The sequence below is a fragment of the Symphalangus syndactylus genome, chromosome 4 (genome assembly GCF_028878055.3).
Source record: "Symphalangus syndactylus isolate Jambi chromosome 4, NHGRI_mSymSyn1-v2.1_pri, whole genome shotgun sequence".
Classification (NCBI taxonomy): Eukaryota; Metazoa; Chordata; class Mammalia; order Primates; family Hylobatidae; genus Symphalangus; species Symphalangus syndactylus.
Window position 1 is genome coordinate 102,562,459 of NC_072426.2, and position 11,590 is coordinate 102,574,048.

The following is an 11,590-nucleotide window of genomic DNA, read 5'->3' on the forward strand; positions in this document are numbered from 1 at the left end:
TTGTTTTGTTTCTGTTCAGGCCTCTTCATTTTGCCTGAGTGTCTTTTGTGAGATATCCACACTGCTAGGCACAGATGTCCTCTACCTGTGCCTGTCTCTGAAGACTCTAACTTGCCCTCTGGCCAGAGGAAGAAGGAGGAAACCTTGCCTTTTCCCCAGCCCTGATCCAGGTGCCTTGAGCTTCCTGGCACAGATGTCTGTTTCAACTTCCTGCCCCAGGGTGGACATGGTGCTCGGTCCAGCAGGTGGCAGGAGGCAGAACCATTGTGAAAGGTGTTGAGACTACCACAATAGGAGAAAGAGATTAGAGTTCAATTCCAAATACAGCAAGGACAGTGGAAATTTATTAATATAACCAAGGAACAGAATGTGAGGTGTGTGCAAGGTCACTGGACGAAAAATTACTTAAGAAGAAACATCAAGGATAGAGGAAGTCTTATTACACTGACTTAACAGGATTCTTGCTAAAGGTAGACCAAGTAATCAGACATCAAAGGTAGGTGCTTCCCTCTAAACTGATGTAGTAGCGTTCTTGCTATTTATTACTGGGCTATGCAAGCCCAGAAAGCATGCGGACCAAGGTCAAGGGCTGGTGAAGAAGAGGGCTCAAACTATACTAAAGTTAAATCAAGGAGCAAATCGTCGTCAGTCTCTCTCTCTCTTTTTTTTTTTTTTTCTGTTCAAAGAGAGAAGAGTCAATACAATACAGTGGACAGTACACCTTTTTTTTTTTTTGTCATCCAGGCTGGAGTAGAGTGGTACGATCATATCTTATTGCAGCCTCCATCTCCTGGGCCCAAGTGGTCCTCCTACCCCAGCCTCCTGGGTAGCTGGGCGCACAGGTGTGTACTGCTATGCCCTGACTAACTTTTCTATTTTCTGTAGAGCTCAAGCAATCCTCCCCCTAGGCCTCCCGAAGTGCCGGGGTTACTGGCATGAACCACTGTGCCAGGCCCAATTTGATGCTTTTCTTGCAATTCAACGTATCAAATAAACATAATTTTTAAAAAATCTCTCTCTCTTTACAAGGTGAAAGAATAAATTCTTTGAGATTTTCCAAAGGCCCTTTAGGAAACCTCAAATTCCATTCAAAATCAAGATTTCATTTAGAATTTGATTTGGGGAAGACAAAATTGTCAGAAATATCAAAAGGTTTGAGCATTTGAGTAAATGAAATCTATGTATGACACTGTGAAACAATAACCACCTATTTGATCAAAGTGACAGCAAAAGAATTCAAAAGTAGGCCAGGCGCAGTGGCTCACACCTGTGATCCCAGCACTTTAGGAGGCCGAGGTGGGAGGATCACGAGGTCAGGAGTTCAAGACCAGCCTGGCCAATATGGTGAAAACCCATCTCTACTAAAAATACAAAAGTTAGCAGGGCATGGTGGAATGTGCCTGTAGCCCCAGCTACTCAGAAGGCTGAGGCAGGAGAATCACTTGAACCTGGGAGGCAGAGGTTGCAGTGAGCTGAGATTACACTATAGCACTCCAGCCTGGGCTGCAGAGCGAGACTCTGTCTCATAAAAAAAAAAAAAAAAAAAAGAATTCAAAAGTAAGTATAGAAGATAAAACAGCCAGGTGCAGTGGCTCACACCTGTAATCCTAACACTTTGGGAGGCCGAGGCGGGTGGATCACGAGGTCAGGAGATCGAGACCATTCTGGCTCACATGGTGAAACCCCGTCTCTACTAAAAATACAAAAAAATTAACTGGGCCTGGTGGCAGGCGCCTGTAGTCCCAGCTACTCCAGAGGCTGAGGCAGGAGAATGGCATGAACCCAGGAGGCGGAGCTTGCAGTGAGCCGAGATCGCACCACTGCACTCCAGCCTCCTGGGTGACAGAGCGAGACTTCGTCTCAAAAAAAAAAAAAAAAAAAAAGAAGATAAAACAACTGTAAAGGAAACATAGCTTTTTTTTTTTTTTTTTTTTTGAGGCAGGGTCTTACTCTGTTGCCCAGGCTGGAGAGCAGTGGCATGATCTTGGCTCACTGCAACCTCTGCCTCCTGGGTTCAGGCGATTCTTTTGCCTGAGTAGCTGGGATTACAGGTGCCTGCCACCACAGCCAGCTAATTTTTTGTATTTTTAGTAGAGATGGGGTTTCATTATGTTGGCCAGGCTGATCTCAAACTCCTGGCCTCAGGTGATCCGCCCACCTCGGGCTCCCAAAGTGCAGGGATTACAGGTGTGAGCCATGGCGCCCGTCTCATAGCTCTTTTAAAAAGTGAAAAGTGTTGTCTTAAATAATGAAGGACATAATCAAGGTTAACATAAAGCATAGAAAATTACTCTGATAAGACACAAAATCTTGGTTTCCTGGGCAGATCACTCAAAAGAGAAGGATAACCTCTTTCTCTTATAATCTCTTATTAAGAGCAGACCAATAATCCAAGGAAACTTTGTCATTTTTAATATAGAGAAAGCTAAATTCTAGTTTCGCACCAGTGTACTTTTGGTGTACAATTTTACTCTTTCTAGTGTACTTTTTTTATTTTTTAAAACCCTTATAAATAAACCTATCCAATCTTAGTCAGCTTTGACCACGAGATAAAATTCCTTTTCCAAGATTCCTTTTCCACAAGCACTCTACAACTTTTTATATCCATTCAGTTTTTGTCTTCTACTTTTTATCTTTCTCATTCTGGAACAACCAGTCATTTTAATCTAGGATAAAATTACTCTCTTTTTCTCTTAACAGAAACACATCCTACATTGCTTGCATACTTTTTATGCAAACTTGCTTCTCCTCACCCTTACAATTTCTAGTAGTTTTATTTACATATATTGATTATTATTTTTAACCATTAGTAACCTTTTTTTTTTAACAGAGAAAACTAGGAAGTAGACAATTGTGGATTGTCTGTCACATACCAGCCGTCTGTGGCAGACTAGCATATTTTATGAATATATATCATCCGACAATTTTTATAGGTATATGCTTCTTCATAGTACAATTTTCCAATGTGGCAAAAAGAACATGTTTATTAATAGATCCAAATATATTTAGCTTGGCTGTACCATATAAAAATGAGAAACCAGAAGTATATAAAATTAAACTTATGCTTAATAATGAATGTTTCAGTAGTTTATCTTACTTAGAAATGATCTACATATTTAATGGATATCTATTATTTAACTTAGCATAACTCTAAGGTTCCAAGTTACTAAAAAGATTTTGGAAACTATTTTCAGGCAGACATACCATTAAACATAGCTGGCCATCATCTCACGTTATTTCTCTGTTAAGTACTTTTATAGTCTACGCCTGTTAGGCAAGTATCGCGTAAGCAAAAGCCTAAAAAGGTTCATACATTGGTTTGTTTGTTTTACTGCTGTGCTTGATATGCATAAAGTAACGAATATCAAGTGACTCATTTTCACTACATCATTACTTGTACATTTGTTCTTAGAGTGAATTTATAGTTTTTATAATCTTTTTGTTGTTGTTTTGAGCTAGGGTCTCACTCCATTGCCTGGCTGGAGTGAATGAATGGCGTGATCTCCTCTCACTGCAGCCTTGACCTCCCAGGCTCAGGTGATCCTCCCACCTTGGCCTCTGGGGTAGCTGGGACGAGAGGCGCATGCCACCATGCCTGGCTAATTTTTTGTATTTTTTGTAGAGACAGGGTCTTACTATATTGCCCAGGCTGGTGTTGAGCTCCTGGGCTCAGGCAATCTGCCCACCTTGGTCCTCAAAGTCCTGGGATTACAGGCATGAACCACCACACCTGGCCAATTTTTATAATCTTAAATATCTAGTAAATATAATATTGCCTCACTTGACTAGTAACCCCAAGTAGAATAAAAATGAGCATATCATACTTAATGATGAAAATTATAAGACATACTCATTTTTATTAAGCCAATAATACCAAATTAGTCTTATTTATCAAAGATTTACTCAATACATGTGAACTTGAAAAACATTTGGATTAGTTCTTATATTTCTAAGAGTTTTAGGAATATTAACTTTACTTAAGCATGTATTTATCTCTAAGTCAATTTAAACAGCATTCTTTTATAGGATTTCAGAAATTAATTCGATGGGGCCAGGCGTGGTGGCTCACGTCTGTAATCTCAACAGTTTGGGAGGCCAAGGCAAGTGGATCACTTGAGGCCAGGAGCTTGAGACCAGCCTGGCTGGCATGGTGAAACCCTGTCTCTACTAAAAAATAAGAGAGGCCAGGTGTAGTGGCTCATGCCTGTAATCCCAGCACTCTGGGAGGCTGAGGTGGGAGGATCACCTGAGGTCAGGAGTTCAAGGCCAGCCTGGCCAACATGGCGAAACCCTATCTCTACTGAAAATACAAAAATTAGCTGGGTGTTGTGGTGCACACCTGTAATCCCAGCTACTCAGGAGGCTGAGGCAGGAGAATTGCTCCAACCCAGGAGGCAGAGGTTGCAGTTAGCCAAGATTGCGCCACTGCACTCCAGCCTAGGCAACAGAGTGAGACTACGTCTCAAAAAAAAAAAAAAGAGAGAGAGAGAGAGAGACAATAAAAATCTGTACGTTCTGTTTTTAAATTTTAAATTTTTAATTTTTAATTTTTTACAGAGTTTTGCGTTTTGCCCAGGCTAAAGTGGCACAATCTCAGCTCACTGCAACCTCCACCCCCTAGGTTCAAGTGATTCTTCTGCCTCAGCCTCCCGAGTAGCTGGGCGCCCACCACCATGCCCAGCTAATTTTTGTATTTTTAGTAGAGATGAGGTTTTGCCACGTTGGCCAGGCCAGTTTCGAACTCCTGGCCTCATATGATTCACCCGCCTCTGCCTCCCAAACTGTTAGGATTACAGGCATGAGCCGCCGAGCCCAGCCTGTCCTTATATCTTAAGAATCAAAATCAAAAGTGCCTCAACAGACTGTCATTTGCTGCCCTTCTTCAGGAGCCAGACTCATCAACGTGATCCCTAATCAGTCAGGATTGAAGGCAAAGTCTTCAAAGTGAACACTTGGGGTCCTGGGTGAGCAGTTTTGGGAGTCCATTGATGAATCTGATCCTATCTGAGTCACAACACCATAACAGTTCAGGAAAAAATTATTCTGACACTTGTTACAATGATAAGGAAGACTTTATTCAGGACAATTACAATAGGTATCAAGACTCAATAGAGTAGAGAGACAGGGCTCAATTCCAAATACAGCAAGTACAAGTGGGGATTTATAACCAACTTTCAGAGTTGTGGAGTCTATGGATGGAAATTATGAAGATGAGACATCAACAGTAGGGAAATTCTTTTTTTTTTTTTTTTTTCCTTTTTGAGACAAGGTCTTGCTCTGTTACTGTCACTCAGGCTGGAGTGCAGTGGCACAATCATGGCTCACTGCAGACTTGACCTCCTGGGCTCAAACAATCCTTTTATCTCAGCCTCTTGAGTAGCTGGGACCACAGGTGTGTACCACCATGCCTAGCTAATTTTTTAATTTTGTTTTTTTTTAGAAATGAGGTCTTGCTATGTTACCCACACTGGTCTTCAACTCTTGGCCTCAAATGATCCTCCTGCCTGGCACTCCCAAAGCGTTGAGATTACAGGCGTGAGCCACCATGCCCAGCCTACAGCAGGGAGATGATTGTTAAACCAACTTAAACAGGGCTCTTGCTAAAGCAGGCCAGGGTGATCAGGTATTAAGGATTGGGGATTCTCTCAATACTGACTTAATAGAATTCATGATACAACTGAACTATGCAGGCCTGGCGAGGATGGGAGCCAACATTGAGGCTAATTGAAAGGAGAAGAGAATTCAGAGGATTTTTTTTTTTTTTTTTGAGATGGGGTCTCACTATGTCACCCAGGCTGAAATGCAGTGGTGAGATCTCAGCTCACTGCAACCTTCACCTCCTGGGTTTAAGTGATTCTCCTACCTCAGCCACCCTTGTAGCTGGGATTACAGGTGTGTGCCACCACATCCGGCTAATTTTTTTTAATTTTTTTTTTGTATTTTAGTAGAGACAGGTTTTCACTGTTGGGCACACTGGTCTCAAACTCCTGGCCTCAAGTGATCTGCCCACCTCAGCCTCCCAAAGTGCTGGGTTTACAGGCATGAGCCACCATGCCCGGCCCATTCAGAGGATCTTGACTAAAATTTGATCAAGGAGAGTCTTTGCCAGTCCCTACAAGGGGGGTCCGTATTTCCATTTTGCACTAGGCCCCACAAATTGTGTAGCCAGTCCTGTACATAGCCCAGGTAGCATGAATACGTACACTATTTGTTTCCTTGGGATTCTATTTCCTCAGGCATTAGCTGGCGAAAAGTTTAGCCTAAGCATTCTTCTTGCCACAATCTGGTCTGCAGATCTCCTAGTGAACACATGCTTGGACAAAGCCAAGCACTTATCTCCCAAGAATGAAATAATTTTTAGCTATGGATTAGTTCCAATTGAGTTTATGCAGGAAAATATTTTCTATCTCTAGAGTGGCATGGTTCAGTTGATAATGTGCTAATTTAAATGACTAAGCAGAATGTTAACATCTCAGTTTGAAGGATCTGAGTGTGTGTAACTTGCTGATTCATGGCTTCTTTTGAAGAACTGGGAATTAACTGGCCTTACGTTTATATTACTAAAAAGTTTACCAAAGTGTGGCTGGGCATGGTGGCTCACACCTGTAATCCCAGCTACTCAGGAGGCTGAGGCAGGAGAATCACTTGATCCCGGGAAGCAGAGGTTGCAGTGAGCCGAGACTGTGCCACTGCACTCCAGCCTGGGCGACAGAGCAAAACTCTGTCTCAAAAAAAAAAAAAAAAAGTTTACCAAAGTGAACAGAAATGAGGAGTTGACCTAAGGACAAATTTCAGTTCTTTACCCCCACCCGGAATGCAGAAGCAATCCCCCAAATTGCAGTTTTCCAGCTTCAAATACTCAAAGATCCAGCCTCCATCAGCCCCTCATAGCAAAGCTTTTGCTGCTGTAATTGTTATACTAAGATTCTTTCATTTTATTTTAGCCAAGCTTTATAGTATGCACTTTTCCTTTGAGTCACACTTTTCGGCCTTTGGAACTTGCCCTATGCTACGGTTTGAATGTGTTCTCCAAAGTTCATGTGTTGGGAAATTAATCCCCAGGGCAACAGTGTTCGGGGGTGGGGCCTAATAAGTGGTGATTATGATATGAGGGCTCTGTCCACATGAAGGGGGTTGGTTAGTTATTGTGAGAGTGGGCTTCTTTTAAAGTGAGTTTGGCCCCTCCTGCTCTCTCACACATGCTGTCTTGCCCTTCCGCCATGGGATAACATAGTAAGAGGGTCCTTGCCAGATGGAGGCCCTTGATCTAGGACTTCTCAGCCTTCAGAACTGTAAGAAATAACTTAAAAATAATAATAACAAATTGCCCAGTCTGTGGTATTCTGTTATAGCAGTGGCTCATACCTGTAATCCCAGCACTTTGGGAGGCCAAGGCAGGTGGGACACTTAAGGTCAAGAATTCGAGGCCAGCCTGGCCAACATGGTGAAACCCCATCTCTACCAAAACTACGAAAATTAGCCAGGCATGGTGACGCATGCCTGTAACCCCAGCTACTCGAGAGGCTGAGGCAGGAGAATTGCTTGAACCCAAAAGGCAGAGATTGCAGTGGGCTGAGATCACACCATTGCACTCCAACCTGGGAGATAGAGCGAGACTCCATCTCAAAAAAAAAAAAAAAAAAAAGGCAGGGTGCGGTGGCTCACATCTGTAATCCCAGCACTTTGGGAGGCCGAGGCGGGTGGATGACAAGGTCAGGAGTTCGAGACCAGCCTGACCAACATGGTGAAACCTCGTCTCTACTAAAAATACAAAAATTAGCTGGGCGTGGTGTCATGCGCCTGTAGTCCCAGCTACTCAGGAGGCTGAGGCAGAAGAATCACTTGAATCTTGGGGGGCAGAAGTTGCAGTGAGCCGAGATTGCACCACTGCACTCCAGCCTGGGAGACAGAGCAAAACTCTGTCTCAAAAAAAAAAAAAAAAAAAAAAAAAGAATGGAAAAAGGACGGGTCTAGTTTTGTTTAAACAGGACCCAGGAATAAAGACCTGTTTTTAACTGTAGGCTGCTTTTGAATTAAGTTCAGTTCTGAGAATTGAATTCATTCAGATTAACCCTAGAGACCTAAAGGTTATTAGATTCCTAAAAGCTACTCACCTCCACAAGACCCAAATCGGGTAAGCCTGGAAATTGACAAAGCAACAAAAGTGGATCCTGACTCTAGAAATCCAAAGCAGCTCTTGACTCCCTAGACAACTTCAGTTTCCTCCGGGACTCACAGAGAAGCAAGCCAAGTAGTTATTACATATCTAATTCAGTGTTTGAGTGAAATATGAGAGTGTCGTATTGGGTTAAAGGGCATAGGAAATCCTTTTTGTCACATCACGATGGCTCTTCATTTTATATTCTTTGAATAAGGAAGATTCCAGAAGTTACCCTCTCAACAGAAATCACAATGGCTTCCACCATGGGCAGTGATGCTTGAGAAATGTCATGTTGCTTAACACTCAGACTTTTTGAACTATGCATCAATGTATTTGTGTAAAATACGACTATAAGGGCCCTTCATGCAAAGATGTCTACAAACATTTTCATTTTCTTGTAAATAATTACTGGAAAGGGAAAAAAAGCAATTAGAAGGAAGGACTTCAGCATCCTAAGTTCTTGTGCCCCGTCCAAATCTGCTTTCTAAAGTCTCTATGGGAAAACCAGAAATATCATTTTAATGGCCTGGGTGGGTTCTTGCATTGTAAGTATACAGAGCAGTATGTTGAGAAAGCTTAGTGCTCTGAATCACCCAATGTACTTTATACATTTATTTAGAGAAGAATAGTTTAGTTTTAATTATTTATGATAATAGCTCTCAGTGCACTAGTAAATGTCCTTTGGTGCATATTTTGTAAAAGTAATGAAGTCTTTGTAATGTGAGCTTTCTCTTCAGCTATAAGCTGCCCTCTTCTTTTGCTGAAGAACCAGGGCAGCAGAGTGTGTTTGTGTTTGTGTATAAGTGTGTATATAAATTACCAGGCTTGAGGTTTAGCAAAATGCTATTGAACTTAATTGAGGATTTCTAAGAATTATTCCTGGATGTACTCACTGTCCCATCTCCCAGTCATCCTCTCTTACAGCCATAGCCTTAGCAAATTGGCCAGAGAAGGCATCACCATGAGGGAGATGAGCAGCCTGTCCGAATATTTGTTTTTGTTGTTTTCTTTCAGTGTTTTTCTTATTGTTCTTCCTCTGTTGCAATAATCTATGATATTGTAATAAAACACATAGCTAGAAAGAATAGAAATCTATTGTATTTCCCTCTGGCCTAAGTTATATATACTATAGCTTATGGATAAGTCTTATTATGTCAAGGAATCTTCTCTTTTTTTCTTTTCTTTTTTTTGAGACAGAGTCTTGCTTTGTCACCCAGGCTGGTGTGCAGTGGTGTGATCTCGGCTCACTGCAACCTCTGCCTCCTGGGTTCAAGCTATTCTCCTGCCTCAGCCTCCTACATAGCTGGGATTACAGGCACGCACCACCAGGCCTGGCTAATTTTTGTATTTTTAGTAGAGATGGGGTTTCACCATGTTGGCCAGGATGGTCTCGATCTCTTGACCTCATGATCTGCCCACCTCGGCCTCCCAAAGTGCTAGGATTACAGGCGTGAAGCACCGCGCCCAGCATAATTGCCTTATTTTCAAATGAGATCCTAAACTAATCATAGTCATTCAGACAGAACAATAGTTCCGGCAATGTCAAAATTATCCACCTACAGATTAGACATGGCTTCTGTGTGAGTGAAACATACTGACCAGTTTTGCTTCTTGTCTCTAGAAAAAAAAAATAAAGAGCCTTTCAGACATTAGATTTGAAGTAAATGGGCCACCCATGAGTTAAAACCAATGGAAGAAATCAGATAATCTGGATGGAAATCTGGGGGCTGATTCTTGTGGGACAAATGCAGTGCCTGGTTCCTGAAGCAACAATGCCAGAAGGGACATGTGGGGAACATGTCAGACTGAAGGCACCCTGCTCCATGTGGATGGGCACAAAATCGGCAGCAACTTCTAAAATGCGTGGCAATGCCACCTGCCCATCAAGGTTAGAATGTCAGTTCACAGATGCAACAGAAAAGACAAGATTGATCATGAAAATTGCTTTAACATTTCTCTTCTTTTTCTTTTTCTTTGTTTCTTTCTTTTTCTTTTTTTTTTTTGAGACAGAGTCTCACTCTATCGCCCAGGCTGGAGTGCAGCAGCACAATCTCGGCTCACTGCAACCTCTGCCTCCCAGGTTCAAGCTAATTCTCCTGCCTCAGCCTCCTGAGTAGCTGGGATTACAGGCACATCCCACCATGCCCAGCTAATTTTTGTATTTTTAGTAGAGATGGGATTTCACCACGTTGGCCAGGCTAGTCTCGAACTCCTAACCTCAGGTGATTCTCCTGCCTCGGCCTCCCAAAGTGCTGGGATTATAGGTGTGAGCCATTGCACCCAGCTTTAACATTTCTATCTACAAAGTTTTCTTGTTAAATGGAAGAGGACCATTGCAGTCATCTATTGCCATGTAACAGATATCCCAAAACTTAATGGCTTAAACCATACCATTTTATTTATTTGCTTACAATTCATGTTAAAATTCATTAGTTCAAGGCCGGGCGCAGTGGCTCACGCTTGTAATCCCAGCACTTTGGGAGGCCGAGGCGGGCGGATCACAAGGTCAGGAGATCGAGACCACGGTGAAACCCCGTCTCTACTAAAAATACAAAAAATTAGCTGGGCGTGGTGGCGGGCGCCTGTAGTCCCAGCTACTCGGAGAGGCTGAGGCAGGAGAATGGCGTGAACCTGAGAGGCGGAGCTTGCAGTGAGCCGAGATTGCGCCACTGCACTCTATCCTGGAGGACAGAGCGAGACTCCGTCTCAAAAAAAAAAAAAATGCATTAGTTCATCATGAGATCCCAAGAAAAAAGCACAACTGTATTGATCACCTTTGGAGGATCCTAGGGAAACAACTGGCTAATTTAAAATCTGTTTAGATCCTTTTGTAGTTCATAGGCATGGTAATTGGGTGTTCACGTGCACGTGTGAGATGTGCCACGCTCCAGCCTTGTTACAACATCAGCATGTTACCTATCTAACATGAAAACAATAAAATAAAACAAAATAAAATTGGGTTAATAGAGAGGCAGAATTAAGAATTTATCTTGTCTTTACATATAATCTACCTGTCAGCATTGAAGAAACATTTGTCTACAAAAGTATTTCAGATAAAAAAGAAGCAATGTTTAAAATCACCATTTGTAACCCTTAATTAGCTACTGACCCTAGGCAATGACTATCAATGTCTGGTAATGTCATAAGAAGAGACTTTTGAGCATTATCATGTGCCTCCTGATAGATGTGTGCAACATCACCCATTAAGTTGTGTTGCCAACAGTAACAACAAAGTGTGGAATCTGATCGGGCCTTCAGTTCTAACTACCATTTCACAGGAAATAACAAGGAACACCGTAACACATTTTCTTAAAAAAAAAAACAGTGTAAGGGTGGAATCAGCAAAATCTAGACTATGGGAAACTCAGTAGGTCAAAAAACCAAGTTTCTTCAATAAAAAAATTTAAAAATAAAACAGAGAGAGTGATG

The 11,590-nt window shown here is 42.1% G+C and overlaps 1 non-coding gene across 1 annotated transcript; it reads left to right on the forward strand.

Moving 5' to 3' along the window:
* The first annotated feature begins 10,983 nt into the window (after nt 1–10,983).
* LOC129481472 (small nucleolar RNA U13) lies at nt 10,984–11,087 on the forward strand. Its single transcript, XR_008657458.1, has one exon. It is a non-coding gene; the product is annotated as a small nucleolar RNA U13 (small nucleolar RNA).
* Nucleotides 11,088–11,590: the final 503 nt, after the last annotated feature.